Source organism: Pseudopodoces humilis, chromosome 2 (genome assembly GCF_049639895.1).
Source record: "Pseudopodoces humilis isolate 2021_Gansu_Grassland_sample_001 chromosome 2, ASM4963989v1, whole genome shotgun sequence".
Classification (NCBI taxonomy): domain Eukaryota; kingdom Metazoa; phylum Chordata; class Aves; order Passeriformes; family Paridae; genus Pseudopodoces; species Pseudopodoces humilis.
Window position 1 is genome coordinate 49422708 of NC_142201.1, and position 14552 is coordinate 49437259.

At 43.7% G+C, this 14552-nt stretch overlaps 1 protein-coding gene across 12 annotated transcripts in view; it reads left to right on the plus strand.

The window, feature by feature from the left end:
- The first annotated feature begins 2095 nt into the window (after positions 1-2095).
- Positions 2096-14552, plus strand: part of KLF12 (KLF transcription factor 12) — a 235901-nt gene continuing 223444 nt past the window's right edge. For 9 of the 12 annotated variants that reach the window (XM_088050984.1, XM_088050993.1, XM_014251758.2 and 6 more), the window contains exon 1: positions 2096-2308. The gene's annotated coding sequence lies outside the window, so the exon portion shown is untranslated. Of the gene's footprint in view, positions 2309-2411; positions 2518-14552 lie in introns of those variants that run through there. The other 3 variants (XM_088050989.1, XM_088050992.1, XM_088050985.1) reach the window with 2 other exon arrangements.

The following is a 14552-nucleotide window of genomic DNA, read 5'->3' on the forward strand; positions in this document are numbered from 1 at the left end:
CTATAGTAGCCCCCTTCCTATGGGATTGCATATTTTATCTTTTAAAACAAGTGTTACAATGTTAACTTTTGACTTGGGTGAAATCTAATGAATCACATATGTGACTTACCCAGAGTAGTTGGAGCTGGTTCTGATCTAAAGTACTAGCATAAGGAAATATGTTGCTTGGGTCATTAGACTGTATTTTAACTCTATGCTCACTTTTCTCCAAAGGAAATTATTAGACCAGAGGCAACATTACAATAGCAAATCATGCCTAATCCCCTTTACAGCTTGTTGAGACATATTTCTGTTTATAGCCATTTTAACATTTCTTATTTATTATTCTGCCTTTTTCTTTTTTTCCTTGTGGAAATAGAGGTAAGATGCGGAGACAAATAGTGAAGGACTGTATTATCCAAACCATTTATGCCAAGAGGAGGCAGAGGACCATTACAGGGAAAGACATGAGTAGATGTATTTCTGAGAGCTGGCATGAAATCCTCTTTGGGAACAAACATTGGTTCTGGTTCTTCTGGCTTCCTCGGTAAATACTGTGATGAGCAGCAAATATTAGTTTGTATTCACTGAAAGTAATAGCATTTTAGCAGTAATTATTTACCTGCGCTCCGCCTGGCTTTCTGTGTAAATACACAAGCTGTATGGGCATTTACAAACACCCTCACATGACAGGCCAACCTCCTGGACACGAGATCCATCCCTCTTTTTGCTTTTTATTTACCCAATAATTGCTATGACTGTGACTCTCAGAACTGTTGAGCTGACTGTGAATTTGAGAGAATAAGGGGGTTGGACTCATCAAGAACTTCCCATTTTCTACCTGCTCTGACCACGGCTTCTGCCACGGGCCGGTACAGCACCCTGATTATTAAAAAGGCCATTAAGGTTCCTTAAATTGAATGGCCCCCGACCATTGCCCAGAAACCATCTGAGCAGGCAGCGCTGGTCAAAGCTCACCTGTGCTCTGGCCACACCGCGTTTCCTTCATGCAACACGAACCACAGGAGAGGAGGCAGAAAACAGCCACATCAGCTTTACATTAACAAAAGGCTCTCCAAGGCAAGAGAATCCCTAGGTAACCTGTCAGGCCAGCTTAATAGCTTCAATACTGCCCAGGCATGGACCAGGATCTTTCCACCAAATATTTCACTGTGTAAACACGTGTAAGAATGCTTTTGAAAAGAAATAGAGGTTTGCTTCTTAAGGCTTAACTGACTCTTAGGGTTTGTATTTTTATTTCCTAAGGTTCTGAGAGTTCTTCTTTTAAAATGTTAACGTAACAAAGACTTTCTGTTTCAAACAAACTTTAAGATTATGGAATCTGTTCCCCTGTATGTTGTTATTAAAACCTTTACAATCCAGTATCTGCAGCCCTTACGTGAGAAAATTCTTCCCCATAAAGGAAGTTCTCAGTTTGCAGGGGCGCGACTCGGGCTTACAAGCGCTGACCAAAAAAAAAAAAAAAAAAAACCAAAAATCCAGCCCGCAGCCCCACGCCTCGCATACTTCTCACGAGCTGCAGGAAACAAAATAAAAGAGAAGGGAAAGGCTTGCAGCGCTCAGCCCCAGGTAACAGCGGGGGCCTGGCCCGCTCAGACCCTCCGGGCGGCCCTGGGGCGCACACATTGCCCAGTGTGTCCTCTCCCCCCGGGACGCCCCTCAGTGTCGCGACCGCGTGTCCCCCCCCGGGGCCCCCTCAGCGCTGCTACCGCCCCGTGCCGACCCCTCGGGGCTCCGCCGAGGCGTCCCCACCGCTTCGCCCCCCTCACTGTCCCCTCGGCGCTGCCATAACCCCGAGTCCCCCCCGGGCCCCCCCGTGGCCCCGCACCCCTCTGAGCCTCCCCCGGCGCCTCCTTCACCCGCCCCGCCCTCGGCGCCCCCGCTGCCGGCCCCGCCCGGCCCCTCCCCGCGGCGCCCCGCTGCCCTGCCCCTCCCCGCGGCCGGGCCGGGCCCGGGGCCGGGGCCGGGGCCGGGGCCGGGAGGCGCGGCCGGGCGTTCCCGTCCCCACCCCCCGGGGCGGGGCGGGCGGCGCACCGGGGCGGCCGCGGGGCGGGGGCGCGGCCCCTCCCTCCCTCCCCTCCCTCCGCCCGGCTGCCGGTGGGGGCGGGGACGCGCCGCATGCCAGCGACGCCACCGGCGCCCGCCGTGGCCGGAGCAGGGGCCGGGAGCTGGGGAGGGGGACACCGGTCCGGACCCTTTGTCTGAGCGGCCGGCGGGGTGTCGCGGCGGCCCCACGCGAGGCGCGGCCAGGCGGTGCCGGGAGCCTCCACCCCCGGCCCACCCTGCCCGGGCTCATCATGTGACGCGGGTAAGTCGGCGGCGAGCGAGCGCCGCGGCTCCCCGGGTGCCCCCATTCATTTCCCGGGGACGGCCGCCGGCTGGCTCCGCCGGTGCGGGGTGCGGGTGTGCGGGGCACTGCCCGGGAAGCGCGGGGCGGGCGGACAGACAGACACAGAGCGGGGACCCTGTGTCAGGGAAGGAAACAGTTTCTTCTCCTGCTCTGCCGCTTCTGCTCAGGTCTGTGCCGATTCCCTTTCTTACCAGGATAAACGGCTAACGTGTGTGGGTTTTGCTGCTGCTGTCCCAGCCGGCCCTCTATTTAAACAAACAAGCAAACAAACAATCGCTCCAATACTGAAGTTAAATAATTTTAAAGAACAGGAGGGGGGGCAGGGCGCAGCCCCCCCCCCCCCCCGCGCCCCCCCGGCCCCGCGGGCCCGAGCCGGGGGTTAACGGCGGTGCCCTCCCTCCCCCGCTCCCTCCCCCGCTCCATCCATCCCCTCCTCCCTCCTGCCTCCATCCCTGCCGGTGCCCCGGCGGCAGCGACACCGGGGTAGGGTGCTAGGGGCCGGCCCGAACTTTTCCCTTAACTTTCCCGCTGAGGCTTTAGGAGGGGAAAAAAAGGGGTGGGGGTGGCGGTGAAAAAAGCGGTGGGGCAAATAAGAAGCGATAAGCGGGGAACGATGAGCAGCGAGCTGGGAGCGCCCAGCCCTTTGTGCTGCCGTCCCCGGGGGGGGTGTGGGTGGGGGCGGATGGCCCCCGTGCGCATTCGGGGCTGGGCAATTAATATATAAAGACAAATATCAAGAAAGTAGAAAGTGGAGTGCTCTGTGGAGGGGAAAATCGGAGTGTAACGCTGTATGGGGGAAAAAATCGGAGTATAACACGCAGTGGGGAGAAAAAAAAAAGCGAGAGTGTCGTGCTGTATTACCTTCTACAGAAATAATTACCTTCTGTGGAACAAATGCTCGTTCTTGCAGAAGTCGGGAGCTTGGGGAGCAAACCGCTGGTATTTACATTTAACGCGTGAGCTCAGAGCCGCTGCGGGAGATTGGTTACCCCATGGCATCAGCGTCACCCTGTGAAGCCCTCCGAAAGCTTTCCGCTGCTGGGATGAAATTTCCTCTGGGATGAGATGTGGGCTCTATCCGCCTCCCCCAAAATCCTGCACCACCGCTGGTGGCTGGATGTTGGGGGAGGCGGATAGGAGCTACCAGACGGGTTATTTTATATTCCCCTCCCCGTGGTTTGCAGGGATGCGATGCTCTGGTCCAGACAGCGGTTTTTTGGGCTTTTTTTTTTTTTCGGATCTTGGCGTGGCGTTCAGTCCCGCAAACGGGCTTGCCTGGGAAATAAGATATTTTACGCGCTTAAGGAGGACGTACGAGCCCTTTCGGTAGGAAGCACTGAAGAGAAGTTCACTTGATCGGGGTCTGTATAGAGCTTGTAAAATCCTGCTAGCTCTTGGCAGCCCCCTTCCCCTGAGCAAGCCAGTAAACTAGTTTATTTTTTTAATTATCCATCGTGAAGTAAATGGTACTCTTCTCCCTCCCTCCACCACCCCTTTTTTTGGTATTTTTTTTTTTTTTTTTGCTTTCCACTTTTGGTCTCGCCACGGCAGGTAGATTATTCGCGGCAACTTTGCGAGGCTGCTTTATATAGCGCTGGCATATGGGCTCCATTTTCTGCTCTCTGGTTGGTCTACAACTCCGAAATGCACAGGAACAGCAAAGTGGTCGCAGCGTGGGATTAGTAACTGTGCTGAATAGGTCACAGATGGGGCGATAGGAACATTTTATTAGTGACGTAAGGCTGCATAAACCGAGCCTCCTGGTTTTCTTTTTTTTTTTTTTTTTCTTATAGATATTTATAATTTTCTTGCTGGGAGAGGGGGAGTGTCTTGAATATCTTTCTAATGGGACGTAATCAATTTGAAACCGCTCTCTGAAAGCTGGCATGTCACCTATCGTCACAAACCAACCGCGCATAGCGAAGGGAAACATTGCGGATTTTTTTTTTTTTTTTTTAATGTCTTTTTATTTTTTTCCCCTCCCCGTGCTGCCGGAGGCTTTGGCAGCCGCTGCTACGCTGCTGCTGGCAGGTGCCCGGGCTGGAGGCTGGTGGATGACATCACCCCCTTGGTGACACCCATGCGCGCCCCTCCCCGGGCCAGCACCCCCGCCCGCCCCCCCCCACTGCCTCCAGAACAACAGTGGTGGCATTTTCCTCTTTTAATTTATTTTTCTTTGCGCTTTTAGTATTTTCTTCCCACCCCCCCCCCCCCCACTGTTCGCGGTACCTGGAACTGGGAGGAGGGGGACAGTCTGAGGAGCCCCCTTTTTGTGTGGAAAAAAGCTTTTTGACAAATACGTAATGCTATAGGCCATTAGATAAGTGAGTGCACCTATGCTGGATGGGCTGTGAAGGAGTTTAGGATATGGGAGATACTGTTTGTTTTCTGCTTCTGATAGTGAGGCAATATTAGATATATAAATAGGGGGCATGGGAGATGATGTATTTTAAATTCTGTCTTTTTCCCTCAGCAGTAGTTCATGATAATATTTCCAGGCCTTTCTTCACTTTCTTGTAAAAAAGCATTTTCTGGAAAGGCTCCTGATAGCCCAAGAAGACTGTGTAACAACTTTTAAAAATAAACTTTAAGATTCCAGGACAGGCTAATCATGGAGTCCTCTGCCAGCTGTTTCTGTCAGGATCAGCCAGACCTGAACATGCATGTGCAGAGTTTCACTCCAGATGCGAGGGGGCTGAAATAGCTCTTCCCCTGGGAGATGTTTGAATGGGGTCAGCAGAGGGCTTGGGCTGCAGAACTCTCTGATAGTGACCGTTTTCCTCTTTGCCTAGACCAAGGTGGTGTGTGATGGTAACCACCACAGACAAATAGAAATACAGACCATGTATTTGGCTGCTTGGGGAGCTTTCTGCTGCACAGGGCGGGTTGCAAACCATCTGTTGGTAGAGTTTCCAGTGGTTCTAGGTTATCTCATTATTTAGATTTTGGAAGGTCTGTAAGATAATGTAAACTTGTGTGTCTTTTCTCATGGCTGGGTGCATGATGTCCAGTTATGCAAGCACATCCAGAGATAGAGTACTGTAGCCTCCTTGCTTCAGGCTGCTGGATGACTTATGCGAACCTTGCACAGCTGTGGGCACCACTTCTCTGTATGGCAAACCTCCTTGCTCTTTCCTTCAGTAAGTGTTGTTTGCTTTGTGGAACAGGTCTCATTAGTACAAAGTTGGTTTTGACCAAGTCTTAGTTTGAATCAAATAAAACAGGAGAGTCTGAATGATGTGTTTGTTCATTAATAAAGATGGAAATATGAAAACACTTTTACTGAAGTGTCTTGCTTGTGACTTTTGAAATATTTTATCTTGATTTCTTTTCTTGGAGAATGATTGTGGTTTGCCTTTCCTTGACATAACTACAAAATAAGTAAAAAAATCAATTTCCTGAAATAAAAATTTTGTTTTTAGAACAGCTGAAATGGATGCAGCACCCAGACTTTGACCTTCTCAGCTCCTGACTAGTGGTTGTTTACTACAGCTGCAGCTGTGCGTCTTTGAAAGAGGAGGAGCTGCAAACACAAGCATGCTCACTTTTCCTGCTAAGAAGAAAACATGTAATAAACATGCTCTGTTTCAAAGTGAGATGTTAAGTAAAGTGTTGAGCAGCCAGGTTGTGGCTTTTCCTGTCCTTTGTGCAAATTGCGCTGTGCTGTATCTGTAAGACAAGTTTTGAGTCTTGCAAGTGCAAAACATGAAAGCATGAAATGAGTACGTTTCTTATGCAGTAAAAAATAATTTAGTTTTTTTAAAAAATTAAATTCGTGCTTACGCTAGAAAGGAGAAATGCTTTTGCGCTGTAGTACTGAGGACACTGTCAACATTGTTTGTCATTGGAAAAAGTTCCATGTAACCTTACCCTGTGTTCAACAACTGAACTTTAGACAGTCCTCTTGCTTCAACTGAATAATTTTTTTTGAAGCTGCTACTAAATGCAACCCCCCCAAACAACAGCAAAAGTTATATTTGACGATTCCATTAGTTTATATGATTGCATTAATTTATAGCTAGACAGACGCGTGTTGACAAACTTGAAGTGTTGATCAGACTTTGTGGCACTGTTGCAAAAGTGGGTAAAGCTGGACCAATCTGAGGAAAGTTGCGGTGTCAATTTTGGTTTATATATATACATGTGTGTATGTATATATGTAAATATATGTATATAAACCCCAGCCCTAATTAGGCTGTGTTTGCATTTTGAACCTCTCTTCTGTGCAGAAAGTTTGCTTAGATTTTTGTGCCCTAAAAGTGTATGTAAGTATAAAAGTATGTAAAAGAAGTATGAAAAGTGAACTTTTTCATACTTCTGCAGAGTTTGGTGTGATTGATAGGTTTGAAGTTTGTATGAAGTCTATGCTCTTGTTTGCTCCCAAGCAATGACTATAGGAGATTAGCTCAGTTGGTCAGAGCATGGTGCTAATAATGCCAAGGCAGTGTGTTTGGTCCCTGTGTGGGCCATTCATTTAAGAGTTTGACTCAGTGATCTCGCAGGTCCCTTCCAAGTCAGAATATTCTGTGATTCTACAATATGAAAAAGGTGGACTGTTCTTCAATTAGTTCTATTTACCTTTTGACTGTAGAGAACTCTTAAAATAATACTGAGAGATAGAAAGAAGAGGGAAAATGAATGTGGTTTTGCCACAAGATGTATCTATGCTGTATGTAACACTTAGCTTATGTGGACTTTCTTGAGTTTAGTGTAATAGCTCTTCATATTAATTAGAAAGCCTTATCTAAACTTGGGACTAAACCAAAATTGAATTACTATATAATTTTTTTCTTTTTTTTCTTTTTTTGCATCTATATCTGCTGCAGAATGATGTGTTTTGATCTGGAGAAGACACATTTAAATTATGGCATGTCTTGGTTCCATAGGTTTTTCTGTAATTTCCTGGATTTTTGGGATGGTATGGTGGCATGAACCATCCCAGTGTTTCTCAGATTTATGTTAAAACTTGGGAGTGAATATGTACAGTCGTGTGATACATACTCAGGGACTGTATGCTCTATACTGTCTGTTTCTTCATGCACTCAACATCTGTATACATCAACTCCTGTGCCAGAAGAGTCCCTTCAGCCACAGCTATAAGGATAGAACTTACTCGGTGTTGGCTTGCTGATTTTTTTGTTTTGTTTTTTTTCAGTTCAGTAAGATCACAAGGATGCAAAAGCTAAGATTTATTGGAACTAAAACTGTCAGGAGCAAGGGAGATGATATGATTAAAGACTATTAAAAGTATATGCTCAGTGATACTGAATAAAGTCTGCCAAGACTGTGGCACAATGACGTTTCTAACCCTCTGAATGCGATCCTAGTAATGTCTGTGCTTTTTTAAAAAATCTGGTTTGTTTATTTGTACGTAGATTTGTGGGTTTTTTTTGGTTTTTTCTTTTTTTTTTTTTTGGTTTGTTTCTTGTAACAAACGCCCTCATGTGCAGTGGTGTTTATCCTTTTGTGGGTGGCTGGCAGTGCTGGCAGCCTTTGGAATTGCAGTGCAGACCAGCACCACTTGAGTTAAGGAATGTCTGGTTAGCAGTAGAAGCTTTTGTCCTCTCTGTGAACCAGCCTTCAGGACGGGAATGAGGCGTGCTCTTTGCTAATGGCTGGCACGGTATTTGCTACATAGCAGAGTAATGATGGGACTCAAAAATCCCGAGCTTTGTTCCTGGCCTGGCTGTGGGGCGAGCGTGTTCTCGTTGTTTAAACATAGAACAATCAAATGCATGACCTTGGACATCAGCGCTGCTGAGGGGATAATTAATCAGATGATGTATCATGCCGGGAGACCCGAGTTCTAGTCTCGTTTTTGTCATGTGTCACCTGGGACAGGCACTTTGTTACCTTCTCTGTAAGGTGGTAAGAAGTGACCCTAATTCCCTATTAATGCGGGCTGTTGTCCTGTGGTCAGAGCAGCAAAGGGCACAAGGTTTTGCGTGCTAATGCTGATCCTCCTGATGACTGCCTAAATAATTTCTTTTTCTCTGCCTTGTCCAAGAAGAGCTTTTCTGGCGGTGGTGGTGTGTCTGTTCTGGAGCCTTACAGGTCCCTGACAGCAGCATGGGCAGCACAGTGATGCTGGCAGGCTGCGTGGGTGCAGGGGGTGTGTGCTCAGAGCTCAGGCCAGCTGGAAATAAGGTCAGCTCCATTCGCAGAGTTGGAGATGCTATCAGTGAGCTCTGGAAGCCTTCCTGAGCATGAGTGAACTGTAGTTCTCATATACTTTGTTCAAGTCTTGACAGGCTGCCATTGACAGGGGTAAAGGCAACTATCTGTAACCCAGCATTTTCTCTCTGTAGATACCAGAAGGAAAAGCTTTCAAAAAAAGTACTCTTTACAGAAGCAATACTGAATTTGTTTTTGCTTTTTATTTCACTACCTAAACTGTCAGAAGTGCCTGGTGTGTTCTCAGACACTTCCAAATCAGACTTTGAAGAACCACTGAGCATTTCTGTTGAATTGATTGCAGTGTTAACTGGAATATGCAGTATTAAAAATTTGTTACATTAGTTTAAAGGAATACCTGTGGCTCATTGCTTAGCGTGGATATTATGCCTTTGTTTTTTCCCCCATGGTACCAGCATTTTCAGATGGTCTGCAAAGAACTGAGGTGGCTTTTATAGCAGACATAATGTTGTCAGCTGAGGTAGCCACTGAGATATTTAGGATTAATTGTATCAATTGCCAATTCCTCCTAGAAAAAAAGGAAAATAAGGACTATGAGTATTATGTAGTAACATTTGACAGGGATCTGAGCAGGACTTAATTTAAAATCAGAATGATATAGAAATGGGTAGGTTTTTTTTGGTTTTTTGTATCTGTCTTTGAGTGTTTAATGCTGGCATGAAACAGTTTTGAGTTAGACTTCAAATACTGGTTGGCAGTGCTCTAGAAGAGCATGTAAAGAGCTGTGATTGATGACACTTTAAACTCTTTTAAAGTGTTGGACAGTAGTTGGAGCTCTTCCAGTTCCTTTTTCAGAGAATCTTTCAGTTGCAAGAAAATTGCAAGTGGGAAATGAAAAGATTTTTCATAAGAAAAAAAGAAAAGTAGAGAAAAACATTCCTTTCCACTTTTATAAATTGGTAATAGTTACAGGGTGACTTAATTTTTTACTTGTTCCATCTAGCCAAGGAAATCTTTAGTATAGACAGTGCCCTACACAATTCTGAAAGGAAACATGAGCTTTTGAAAGTGAGAACATGCAGTAGGTCTAGTTAGGAGGCAGGTTTTGGGGGCTGCTATTTCTGATAGCATTGCCATTTTCACTTTTTTTTTTGAGGTCTGTATTCTACTAAATCAACATTTGACTAAACTGTTTTTGTTGAAAGAGTATATCTTAATACTTGGAGACCTCCTGTTTTGAGAAGGTGGTAGATTTGTAATTTTTGATTGCGACTTTAGTGGGATAAAGTTTACAGTAGTCACATCAAACAAACTTAGTAAACTGTAAAAAATAATGAGATTTAGTGCACTTTCTCTGCTTTGTATCCCGGCCAGTGTCCAAGATAGATTTATTTTGTGCTTGCTGTAGATGTGCTGTCCTTTGGGCTTCACATGTTGCTGGATTTAGGAGCACAGCGTTTACTTTGCATTGTGATGCTAAAGAAGTATGTGGGATAGGCAGGGATGGAAGGCTGAACTCTAAGCATAGCAGTCACAGACACCTGCCTAAGTCTGTTCTGTTAGAGAGTTTGTATAATATACTTTCCTCTTCCAAAAAAGAAGAGCTGAGCTCATTGTTGCCTCAGAAGTGTGTACTAAAATCACGACACCAGAATAATTCTTATGGTCAAAAGACCTTCAGAAAACCTCTCTGTTGGCTGACGGTACAGGAAGTCTCAGATGTTTAGTTCACACGTAAATGAGTACATTGTACTTGCTAAAAAGTAAGTGAGAGAGCACTTGCAGTGCTTAAATCCTGTGAGAAGCACTGGAGGCCCTGAAAGGTTTGGTGGTGGTGAGGAAGGAATAGTAGTTTCTGTGGGTTCTTCTTATGGCTCTAGTTGTTTGGTGTTTAACTTAGCCCATATATTGTAAGAGCAGGTAGACCCAGCCAGTCCGTGATTTTCTATAGTAGGGACAGCATCAGGGGCTTAGTGGTTTGGTACTCAAGTCCTCTTTAGGGCATAGCCTGAAGCCTATCAACAGAAATGAAAGATAATTGTACCTTCAGATCCCATTTCTTCCCACCCCCCCAAATACTTCTGAAGTTCCACTTGTGTGGCTTTCATGGACACATCTTTTTTTTCTTGCCTTAAACAAAAAGGAAATAAAAAAGAGGAATCAAAGTAAAAGAAGGAAGTTTCTTCTTGTGATGGATTATGAGTGCAGTTGATGCTGCATGTTCCCATCCATCAGTTCTCATCCCTGTGTGTTTAGTTATTGCGCTGCTTTCTGCTGCTTGCCAGCAGCACTGCCTGGCCTCTCTTTGGGCGAGGAATGCTGCCCTCTTCCTCTTGCTGTAACCCTTCTGTTGATAACCTTGTCCTTAAAAAGCTTCTGAATTCTTAAAAGCAACCATATTTTCTGGTTCCTGGATTATTTGAAAGTGGCTTCCCGTTCACAAAAACCATAGCCACTTTGACTACTCCCCACCCCTGTTTTTTCTTAGCATTTCCACTTGTACAGTTTTCAAGACATCTGACTAAAGAAGCCTTTATAGATTACATTTATATGTGTGTATGTGCATTTGCTGAAATGGGTACGTGCTTTGCATCAGGTTTATTTTCTCAGTAGCTCTATGCCTCACTGGCAAGCCCCTGGAGCAGGCCTGCCCTCCTGAAAGCACGGCTTTCTGTGACAGAGGGAAAGGTGGGGTGAAGGTGTTCCCCCTGCATTTGGCTGTGGGTGCCATAATATCTTTCAGCAGACCAGAGCAGGCCAGGGTTACTTCCATACCCAAGCTGACTCCTTGGATATTACTGTGTTATCAAAAATAGAAACATGAGGTTAGTGTGAAAAGTTTTTTCATATTGCTAATGTATTAGAAAGACAAAAATAATCAGTGGAAATATTCTCCTTGTAAGACAGTGCAAGAGCTAGTTCAGAAAATGCAAAAATTATAAACTCTCAATCTGTAACAGTAATTTTTAAAGGAGAAAACAGAAAGGAGACACATACTATGGCAATCACTTGGTGTGATCTAAAACAGCAATTCCAGTCAGTATTTGACAGACATTATAGAGTTTTCAGTTTAAAAGTTGAATGACTAGACTGCAGTTCTTTTGAAGCTTGAGGTTTGGCAGCTGCGTCAAGTACAGAAATTGTGTCCATAGAAGAAACGAAGCCACAAAGCCACATTTAACCAACATAGAAGTTGCAAAGACTTTTAAGGATTTCTGTCTGGATGAGCAAGTTTGAATTTAGCCACAGGTGTTCAGAGTTCAGAGTCTTAGCTGGTGGTGGACAGGTTGGCATTTAAGCAGATAGCACAGGAAGTGTACAGATTTAATATAGTGTACGCACTGGAGTCAGGTCTTAATGAAGATATATATTATATATTATAGTAATAATATATAATATATTATAGTATCTCTCATGGTATCAAATTGTGGTTTCATTGGTTTGTATATCAGAGGAGATCATTGTGATCATCTAATTCAACTTAAATACTTCCAGCAGTAGAGTATCACCTTGTCCTGCACAAACTGTGCGTGGTCTCTTGGAGCTGGAACATTCTGTGAGTAGATGTTTGTAATGTAAAAAACTTTATGCAGTGGGAAATCAGCTGTTGTCTTTGGTGAGAGGTTCCAGTGGTTCTAATTACTCTAATCTCTATGCGTTATTTCCTCCCTGAATTTATCCATATATTTGACTTCCAGCCACTTAACCTTGTTATACTTCTGTCTCTTAAATGAGTGGTCAACCAGTCTCCTGTCAATTCCTTCTCTGTCTTCATTCTCCGAATATGCATAATTGAACAGTGTTTTACTTCATGGCTTTAAAAGATGGTGAGTTGATTGAAATAATTTTGACTTCAAAGTAGTGGGCAGGAAAACTTGATTTAAACAATCAAGTTTAAACGGTTTAAACAGTTTAAATCTTGTTTGGTTTCTGCAATTCTTACTCATTTTCCATTCTCAGTACTGTCTTTTGGGTAAGTGATGCTTGCCAATGCTGATACACAGCAGACAATATAGTCTTTACGCAGAGTATACTCAAATTTTTATTTGAGAGAATGGATTGTATGCACACCCATATATTTTAAAAACTCATGGAGTTAATGTTCATTTGTTGCATTTGAATTCTCAGATGTTTAATATTACGGTATGGCTGATGTGTTTCTGATTTACTACATATTTCAGTTTTACCATTGACTTTATATTGACTTTGTCAACTATACTTAGAAATTGTGACTTGTAAACTGTGGAAAACATCATTAAAATAATTTTTAATAATATCTTGATTTCTTTTTGATATGCCAGGTTACTTTAAATATCTTAATAAAATGTATTAATGTTATAATTAAATTTCATAATGAATAAAGGAAAAGTAGTACTTAGTTTTAAGAGAAACTCTGAATTTCTGTTAAAAATACCCTGGGGACTTTTAGAACTAGTAGCTATCACTCTTCAGCATATTGTTTACATTAAAAGACTGTAATAGAAACATATTTACCTAGTTTATTTTGCTTGTGGTAGATTTTTCAACTTCTGAATGATCCGGTAATTTGTGGTGGTTGAATAAGCTGTGAGAAATAAGATACTCTGTTCTGCACCTGCTTATTGATTAGTTTGTGTTTCAGTTTTGTTTGGTCTGTATTTTTTACAGGGTAAGTAGTTTCTTTGAAACTTTAACAGCAAATGAGTACTGCTTGGGCACTGGTGAAAGAAGGAATGTAAATTGGTTTCATAAATTCAAGTGTAATTGTGGTGAGAAATTTAAGTAAGAGTCAGAATTTGTCACTGGAGCATATAATAATGATACTGGAAAAACCAATTTCTTTACCAGACAGGTTTTGGAGCAGCCTTGGTTAGCCTGTTCTTCTGAGCATTGTCAAAAGGTAGAATTGGCCAACTACTCTTGTTTTGTGAAACTGCATATGGAAATTTTTTTTTTCAAGTACTTAATTTATTCTCAGCTGATGACACTGTTCTGATGAGCCCCAGTTCTCACGTGCCTTTTTGGGCATGTCTATTCAGTGTATTATCTACACTATGAAATAGGATGCTCATTGGCCAAATGTACCAGCTGAGCAGGAGCACCCATGCCTCCAGTATTTGGTGTGCTTACCTTGTGCTTCATTTCTCAGACCTTCAAGTCTCTTACTCTGTTTGGGGTTTTATTTCCTATGCTTTTCCAGGATCATTTCAAATTTAATAATGCTGTTATTGGGATAGTCTGCTCACTCTCCCCTGCAACTGCTTTTCATTAATCATACCAATTTTAAAAGCAGTACTAAGAACACCTGGTGATTTTGCTGAGCTCTGCTCAATTTGGGGAAGTTTTGCTCTTCAGTGGTAATCTTATCTTTGAAGTCCTGCTGGTACTCAAACAAACCAGACCTTTTCACTTCAATTATTTCATGTTTTTTGGAGACATTTTTCAATGTTTAGGTATATGCTGCTCTAATTCCTCAGTCTTTTCAAAGAGATACAGTTATCTAAATAAAAATTTCTGCATGTTCTGGCTTCAAAACTGTGATCATAAGTAACCTTATTTTACAGGGAAACTAAAGATGTGCCTTTCTCATTTTTTTTCCCTGCCTTCTCCCTAACTTCTTGAAATAGCAGCTAAAGACCAAAGCAAGATTTTTCTTATTTGCCAGTTTTTTCATTGTGTAGTTTCATTCAGTGTGATAACTGCCTTTCTACCTGTATTTGTCATGAAGCCAGGCAAAATGATGTAGGACACATAGCTATCAAAAAGCAGTATGGTTGGAAAGGTAATTTGCTTCTTCCTCAAAGAGGGTGAAGGAAGCTTGTTGGCTGTTCTGCTTTCTTTTTGCAAATTGACGTAACTAGTGCAGATCCTGTGAGAAGGATCAGGGCTAGAAACAAGGACCATTGTGCAGTCTAACCTTGTGCAGCAAGTTAGAAAATTGGAAAGTGGTGGTCAGAGGAAAGGTTTTATTAATGCTTCAAGCTGCCTGAGAGCAAAATGAACCAGGTAAAGAGCACTAGAAATACATCTCAGCACGATGGAGACTCTCTGATGAAAGAGTATCTCTTTATGCTCTTGAGAGAAGTCC